The following is a 9,242-nucleotide window of genomic DNA, read 5'->3' as shown; positions in this document are numbered from 1 at the left end:
TGGAGTGCTTTGCCCGTTGCCTCTGCTACAGGCAGTTGGCAGGTTCAAGTCCCATGTCATGACATCAAGGTGCTGGAGGACCATCGGGAGACGGTGCTCTCTCCCCCTGTTTCCTGAGATGTAACGGTTGGGGCTTATGTCTGAAAGAACCCTGTCCAGCTAACCTTTTACCATGAAAATGTCCAATTTAACATACTCTTACCACCTCTCAGTGTGCCCTTTTCCAACTGGCCTGGAAGCCAGACATAAAAGAGGGACTTTCCAACCAAGTTTTGGGCCACCAATCAGGGCCCAGTATGCAAATACACAACCTATTCTGTCAGATGATGTTTTTTCATCATTTTCATATTGGTTTTTGAAATCGTTGCGAAAATCATGAACTATAGTTCATGGTTTTTGCGACGATTATTAAACAAATATACTATAGTGTGTAGTTTTTTCATTGTCAAAAGTCAAGAAAAATGACATTGCCATTGTCAACGATTATAATCGGGGCCCAGTATGCAAATACACAGACAATTCTGTCAGATGGGCCAAAATGCATTGCAATTTTATTTGTAAACGTTTGACCTAATTCTTATCTGTAAAATCTTAGGTGGACAGGGTTCTTTCAAACATAACCCCCTACTGTTACTTTTCAGGAAACAGGGGGAGAGAGCACCGTCTCCCGATGGTCCTCCAGCACCTTGATGTCATGACATGGGACTTGAACCTGCCAACTGCCTGTAGCAGAGGCAACGGGTCAAGCGCTCCACACCATTACGCCAAGGCACCTTTGGGCATTCAGCACATGTCTCCTGGTGCTTTTGAGTTTTTCTTTTTTATTCTAGCCTTGAAAATTTCAAATTACTGCAGCATTGGTTGAGTATTAGTTTTGATGGAGTTTTGAACCAGTAACCTTTGGATTACAAATCTCAGATTTATCTTTTGAGCCACACAGGCATGTAATGTATAATCGGGAACTTATATTTAACCAGCCGTTTAGAATTTAGATGGCCAGCTATTAGAAGCTCGTCTAATAGCCCATATCGTACGGCATACTGTAGCACGCCGTTTTTCATCATTTTTGAGGATTTGAAAAAAAAAAAAAAAAAAAAAACATGGGTTATAGCCCATCGTTTTTGGAATTTTGGAAAAAAAATTAACCTCGTTTTTCATCATTTTTGACCATGGGCTATAGCCCATACCGTACGGCATACTGTAGCAAGCAGTTTTTCATCATTTTTGAGGATTAAAAAAAAAAACAAAAAAAAAACATGGGTTATAGCCCATCGTTTTTTGAAATTTTGAAAAAAAAAATTAACCTCGTTTTTCATCATTTTCGACCATGGGCTATAGCCCCTACCATATGGCATACTATAGCACGCAGTTTTTCATCATTTTTGAGGATTTGGAAAAAATGAATAAAATAAAAAACATGGGTTATAGCCCATCGTTTTTTGAATTTTTGAAAAAAAAAAATTTCCTCGTTTTTCATCATTATTGACCATGGGCTATGGCCCATACCGTATGGCATACTATAGCACACAGTTTTTCATCATTTTTGAGGATTTGAAAAAAACAAAAAAAACATGGGTTATAGCCCATCGTTTTTTGAAATTTTGAAAAAAAAATCTCTTTTTTCATCATTTTTGAACATGGGTTACTGAGTGATGGTGTAGTAGGGGTTATTCCGCACAGAGAGTTCATTTTCAAATCCCACTCTTCCTAAAGTTTAATGCTAGTTATTGAGCTTCATTTACTGCTATTCTAGCAGTGGCTCACAGTCTCAGCCTGATTACCTCAAAACTCTAATTGTCGTAGTGGTTAAGATGTTGGCTTTCCACGTGGGAGACCAGGGTTCGATTCCCGGCTGTTACACTATCATATAAAAGAAGACCTCAACAGCGCTAAGAAACATCTGATTAATATGATTCTGTGTTATTTAAACTTTACTAACTGAAGGCTAACGAACAAAAGATCACTTCAAAATTACCAGGAGACTTTGCCTGAGAGTGTCTGACTGATGGTGCAGTGGTTTAATCATCAGGCTTTCAGTACAGACATTCCATGTTCAAGTCCCGTTCCTCCTACAGCTCAATGCTGCAGTAATTTGAACTTTTCAAGGCTTGAATAAAAAATAAAAACTCAAAAGCACCAGGAGACATGTGCTGAATGCCCAAAGGTGCCTTGGTGTAATGGTGTGGAGTGCTTTGCCCGTTGCCTCTGCTACAGGCAGTTGGCAGGTTCAAGTCCCATGTCATGACATCAAGGTGCTGGAGGACCATCGGGAGACGGTGCTCTCTCCCCCTGTTTCCTGAGATGTAACGGTTGGGGCTTATGTCTGAAAGAACCCTGTCCAGCTAACCTTTTACCATGAAAATGTCCAATTTAACATACTCTTACCACCTCTCAGTGTGCCCTTTTCCAACTGGCCTGGAAGCCAGACATAAAAGAGGGACTTTCCAACCAAGTTTTGGGCCACCAATCAGGGCCCAGTATGCAAATACACAACCTATTCTGTCAGATGATGTTTTTTCATCATTTTCATATTGGTTTTTGAAATCGTTGCGAAAATCATGAACTATAGTTCATGGTTTTTGCGACGATTATTAAACAAATATACTATAGTGTGTAGTTTTTTCATTGTCAAAAGTCAAGAAAAATGACATTGCCATTGTCAACGATTATAATCGGGGCCCAGTATGCAAATACACAGACAATTCTGTCAGATGGGCCAAAATGCATTGCAATTTTATTTGTAAACGTTTGACCTAATTCTTATCTGTAAAATCTTAGGTGGACAGGGTTCTTTCAAACATAACCCCCTACTGTTACTTTTCAGGAAACAGGGGGAGAGAGCACCGTCTCCCGATGGTCCTCCAGCACCTTGATGTCATGACATGGGACTTGAACCTGCCAACTGCCTGTAGCAGAGGCAACGGGTCAAGCGCTCCACACCATTACGCCAAGGCACCTTTGGGCATTCAGCACATGTCTCCTGGTGCTTTTGAGTTTTTCTTTTTTATTCTAGCCTTGAAAATTTCAAATTACTGCAGCATTGGTTGAGTATTAGTTTTGATGGAGTTTTGAACCAGTAACCTTTGGATTACAAATCTCAGATTTATCTTTTGAGCCACACAGGCATGTAATGTATAATCGGGAACTTATATTTAACCAGCCGTTTAGAATTTAGATGGCCAGCTATTAGAAGCTCGTCTAATAGCCCATATCGTACGGCATACTGTAGCACGCCGTTTTTCATCATTTTTGAGGATTTGAAAAAAAAAAAAAAAAAAAAAACATGGGTTATAGCCCATCGTTTTTGGAATTTTGGAAAAAAAATTAACCTCGTTTTTCATCATTTTTGACCATGGGCTATAGCCCATACCGTACGGCATACTGTAGCAAGCAGTTTTTCATCATTTTTGAGGATTAAAAAAAAAAACAAAAAAAAAACATGCGTTATAGCCCATCGTTTTTTGAAATTTTGAAAAAAAAAATTAACCTCGTTTTTCATCATTTTCGACCATGGGCTATAGCCCCTACCATATGGCATACTATAGCACGCAGTTTTTCATCATTTTTGAGGATTTGGAAAAAATGAATAAAATAAAAAACATGGGTTATAGCCCATCGTTTTTTGAATTTTTGAAAAAAAAAAATTTCCTCGTTTTTCATCATTATTGACCATGGGCTATGGCCCATACCGTATGGCATACTATAGCACACAGTTTTTCATCATTTTTGAGGATTTGAAAAAAACAAAAAAAACATGGGTTATAGCCCATCGTTTTTTGAAATTTTGAAAAAAAAATCTCTTTTTTCATCATTTTTGAACATGGGTTACTGAGTGATGGTGTAGTAGGGGTTATTCCGCACAGAGAGTTCATTTTCAAATCCCACTCTTCCTAAAGTTTAATGCTAGTTATTGAGCTTCATTTACTGCTATTCTAGCAGTGGCTCACAGTCTCAGCCTGATTACCTCAAAACTCTAATTGTCGTAGTGGTTAAGATGTTGGCTTTCCACGTGGGAGACCAGGGTTCGATTCCCGGCTGTTACACTATCATATAAAAGAAGACCTCAACAGCGCTAAGAAACATCTGATTAATATGATTCTGTGTTATTTAAACTTTACTAACTGAAGGCTAACGAACAAAAGATCACTTCAAAATTACCAGGAGACTTTGCCTGAGAGTGTCTGACTGATGGTGCAGTGGTTTAATCATCAGGCTTTCAGTACAGACATTCCATGTTCAAGTCCCGTTCCTCCTACAGCTCAATGCTGCAGTAATTTGAACTTTTCAAGGCTTGAATAAAAAATAAAAACTCAAAAGCACCAGGAGACATGTGCTGAATGCCCAAAGGTGCCTTGGTGTAATGGTGTGGAGTGCTTTGCCCGTTGCCTCTGCTACAGGCAGTTGGCAGGTTCAAGTCCCATGTCATGACATCAAGGTGCTGGAGGACCATCGGGAGACGGTGCTCTCTCCCCCTGTTTCCTGAGATGTAACGGTTGGGGCTTATGTCTGAAAGAACCCTGTCCAGCTAACCTTTTACCATGAAAATGTCCAATTTAACATACTCTTACCACCTCTCAGTGTGCCCTTTTCCAACTGGCCTGGAAGCCAGACATAAAAGAGGGACTTTCCAACCAAGTTTTGGGCCACCAATCAGGGCCCAGTATGCAAATACACAACCTATTCTGTCAGATGATGTTTTTTCATCATTTTCATATTGGTTTTTGAAATCGTTGCGAAAATCATGAACTATAGTTCATGGTTTTTGCGACGATTATTAAACAAATATACTATAGTGTGTAGTTTTTTCATTGTCAAAAGTCAAGAAAAATGACATTGCCATTGTCAACGATTATAATCGGGGCCCAGTATGCAAATACACAGACAATTCTGTCAGATGGGCCAAAATGCATTGCAATTTTATTTGTAAACGTTTGACCTAATTCTTATCTGTAAAATCTTAGGTGGACAGGGTTCTTTCAAACATAACCCCCTACTGTTACTTTTCAGGAAACAGGGGGAGAGAGCACCGTCTCCCGATGGTCCTCCAGCACCTTGATGTCATGACATGGGACTTGAACCTGCCAACTGCCTGTAGCAGAGGCAACGGGTCAAGCGCTCCACACCATTACGCCAAGGCACCTTTGGGCATTCAGCACATGTCTCCTGGTGCTTTTGAGTTTTTCTTTTTTATTCTAGCCTTGAAAATTTCAAATTACTGCAGCATTGGTTGAGTATTAGTTTTGATGGAGTTTTGAACCAGTAACCTTTGGATTACAAATCTCAGATTTATCTTTTGAGCCACACAGGCATGTAATGTATAATCGGGAACTTATATTTAACCATCCGTTTAGAATTTAGATGGCCAGCTATTAGAAGCTCGTCTAATAGCCCATATCGTACGGCATACTGTAGCACGCCGTTTTTCATCATTTTTGAGGATTTGAAAAAAAAAAAAAAAAAAAAACATGGGTTATAGCCCATCGTTTTTGGAATTTTGGAAAAAAAATTAACCTCGTTTTTCATCATTTTTGACCATGGGCTATAGCCCATACCGTACGGCATACTGTAGCACGCCGTTTTTCATCATTTTTGAGGATTTGAAAAAAATGGAAAAAAAAAACATGGGTTATAGCCCATCGTTTTTTGAAATTTTGATATATTTTTTTAACCTTGTTTTTCATCATTTTTGACCATGGGCTATAGCCCCTACCGTACGGCATACTATAGCACGCCGTTTTTCATCATTTTTGAGGATTTGAAAAAAATGAAAAAAGAAAAAAAACATGGGTTATAGCCCATCGTTTTTTGAAAATTTGAAAAAAAATGTTAACCTCGTTTTTCATCATTTTCGACCATGGGCTATAGCCCCTACCGTACGGCATACTATAGCAAGCCGTTTTTCATCATTTTTGAGGATTAAAAAAAAAAAAAAAAAAAAAAAAAACATGGGTTATAGCCCATCGTTTTTTGAAATTTTGAAAAAAAATGTTAACCTCGTTTTTCATCATTTTCGACCATGGGCTATAGCCCCTACCATATGGCATACTATAGCACGCAGTTTTTCATCATTTTTGAGGATTTGGAAAAAATGAATAAAATAAAAAACATGGGTTATAGCCCATCGTTTTTTGAATTTTTGAAAAAAAAAATTACCTCGTTTTTCATCATTATTGACCATGGGCTATGGCCCATACCGTATGGCATACTATAGCACACAGTTTTTCATCATTTTTGAGGATTTGAAAAAAACAAAAAAAACATGGGTTATAGCCCATCGTTTTTTGAAATTTTGAAAAAAAAATTACCTCTTTTTTCATCATTTTTGAACATGGGTTACTGAGTGATGGTGTAGTAGGGGTTATTCCGCACAGAGAGTTCATTTTCAAATCCCACTCTTCCTAAAGTTTAATGCTAGTTATTGAGCTTCATTTACTGCTATTCTAGCAGTGGCTCACAGTCTCAGCCTGATTACCTCAAAACTCTAATTGTCGTAGTGGTTAAGATGTTGGCTTTCCACGTGGGAGACCAGGGTTCGATTCCCGGCTGTTACACTATCATATAAAAGAAGACCTCAACAGCGCTAAGAAACATCTGATTAATATGATTCTGTGTTATTTAAACTTTACTAACTGAAGGCTAACGAACAAAAGATCACTTCAAAATTACCAGGAGACTTTGCCTGAGAGTGTCTGACTGATGGTGCAGTGGTCTAATCATCAGGCTTTCAGTACAGACATTCCATGTTCAAGTCCCGTTCCTCCTACAGCTCAATGCTGCAGTAATTTGAACTTTTCAAGGCTTGAATAAAAAATAAAAACTCAAAAGCACCAGGAGACATGTGCTGAATGCCCAAAGGTGCCTTGGCGTAATGGTGTGGAGCGCTTGACCCGTTGCCTCTGCTACAGGCAGTTGGCAGGTTCAAGTCCCATGTCATGACATCAAGGTGCTGGAGGACCATCGGGAGACGGTGCTCTCTCCCCCTGTTTCCTGAGATCTAACGGTTGGGGCTTATGTCTGAAAGAACCCTGTCCAGCTAACCTTTTACCATGAAAATGTCCAATTTAACACAAAAAATGCTGGAAACGTATCCATACGCTTTATTAATATCGAACGCCGTACGCGCGAAGCGTATGTATACGTTTTATACGTTTTTTTATTGCTTACTGTACATCAACGTCCTATGCTCCAGGACACCGAAGAAAATAACAGCTTTCGTCTCCAGGAAGCTCCAATATGTGATCCGGGAGTAAAAAGCCCCTCCCTCCTGAAAAGAGGTCTGTCTGTGGCGAAGACGCTCCCTCCTCCAATGCCTCCATTACACGTATGGGTCTGCACGGCAACGGCATAGACCAACGCAGATGTCAGGGCATCTAAAATGGAGTTACCCATACTCTAGTGTCTGTGAATACACTCGATTCCCCCTCCCCTCCTGTTTCTACATGGTTTCTCCCGAGGAAGCTTTGTGGGGGGAGTCTCTTGATCGCTTTGGCAGTTTGAGTTCCCCCCCCCAGGCCCCACTGCGCCTTGCGATCGCCTTGCACCGCCGACACAGCCCTCTCTAATTCTTTCCAACGACAACTCACCGGTCTGCCGCCTCATTCTCGGAAATATAAACCCGTATATAAACCAATAATAATCTCCAACGGTCGATCGCCATTTCACGGACAGGTATACGCGAAACGAATGACGTATTCTCGAAGGACCGCCATAGGAGAAGCAGTATACATCTGACCAACTGTCTTTTTTTCGCCGTCGCGTCAGCCATGTTTGGACAAAGAAGCAGTATACTAGGCTAGCAGATATCACACCGTGGAACCCCCCCCACACTGCGAGTTGCGATCGATCGTTTTGCAGTTTGCAATGCTACTCTCATTCTCGGAAAAAAGATTCTCGGCAGTTGATCACCATAATCGCCATAGCGCCTTCGCCAGCCAATTGCAGTGATAAGGCGTCTGGGACGTAATCGACCCGTTTGTAATGGATAACTAATACAATCCTAAGCTGCGGAAGCCATCGTGTTGTCTGTCATTTTGTCGAAATCACAGCCAGCCTGGCTACGCTTATCGCTCCTGTGGTTCATGTCCAGACATGTCGTGGAACCCCCCCCCCCCACTGCGAGTTGAGTCGCTCCTGTGGTTCATGTCCAGACATGTCAACCTCTCAAGTCACTGTTATGCTATCAAACGATCTGTTGATTTTGTTTACTGAGACAATGATCACATATGTGCATAGAATCATCATCATCATGACGTTATCATGACAGGCAGATATAAACATAAATAAAGTATCAACTACACACTGAATGAAAGCCCTAAATGTCTAATTTTAGGAGGAAAACAAATAAAATACACATATCCCATATACTGTTTGTCAATACTAGACTATTGAATCCATTTCATTTATAAAATTCTCTTTTTCAGAGAGAACTTTAGCCCATTCTGACCTGAGATCAGATTCATACGAGGTTTCCACTGGACACACACTGGTCTGATTAGAGAAAGCATGGACCTATAGAACTATTATTCACAAAATAAGGCATATAGCGACATGTACATACTATATACCGTATGAAACAGAAGACTCTCTGCTTTCATAAGAAAAAAACTAATACTGTAATAATAATAAAAATCACACCCATGTGAAGTGAGCAGTGCAATGTTGTGAAGTGAGCAGTGCAACATTGCACTGCTCACTTCACAGGGGTGTGATTTTCATTATTATTACAGTAGAAGTATTTTTCTTATGAAAGCAGAGAGTCTTCTGTTTCATACGGTATATAGTATGTATAGGCCTTATTTTGTGAATATTTAGTTGTCAGTTCCTTGTCTTGTCTAAAATACTCTGAGGATTTCAGAAAATGCATGGACCTGAAGAACCATTATTCACAAAATAAGGCCTATAGCGACATGTACTGTGAAGTGAGCAGTGCAATGTTGCACAACATTGCACTGCTCACTTCACATGGGTGTGATTTTTATTATTATTACAGTAGAAGTATTTTTCTTATGAAAGCAGAGAGTCTTCTGTTTCATACGGTATATAGTATGTACATTTCGCTATAGGCCTTATTTTGTGAATAATAGTTCTTCTGGTCCATGCATTTTCTGAAATCCTCTCTGGTGGGCGCAAGCTGCATTCAATAGCCAATTACTGACAAACTATACATGGGACCATGTGTATTTGTTTTCCTCCTAAAAGTAGACATTCAGGGCTTTCATTCAGTGTGTAGTATGTATATGATA

This window comes from Protomyctophum parallelum, assembly GCF_964188405.1.
Source record: "Protomyctophum parallelum genome assembly, chromosome: 7".
NCBI classification, from domain to species: domain Eukaryota; kingdom Metazoa; phylum Chordata; class Actinopteri; order Myctophiformes; family Myctophidae; genus Protomyctophum; species Protomyctophum parallelum.
Note: the sequence above shows the minus strand (reverse complement) of the source record.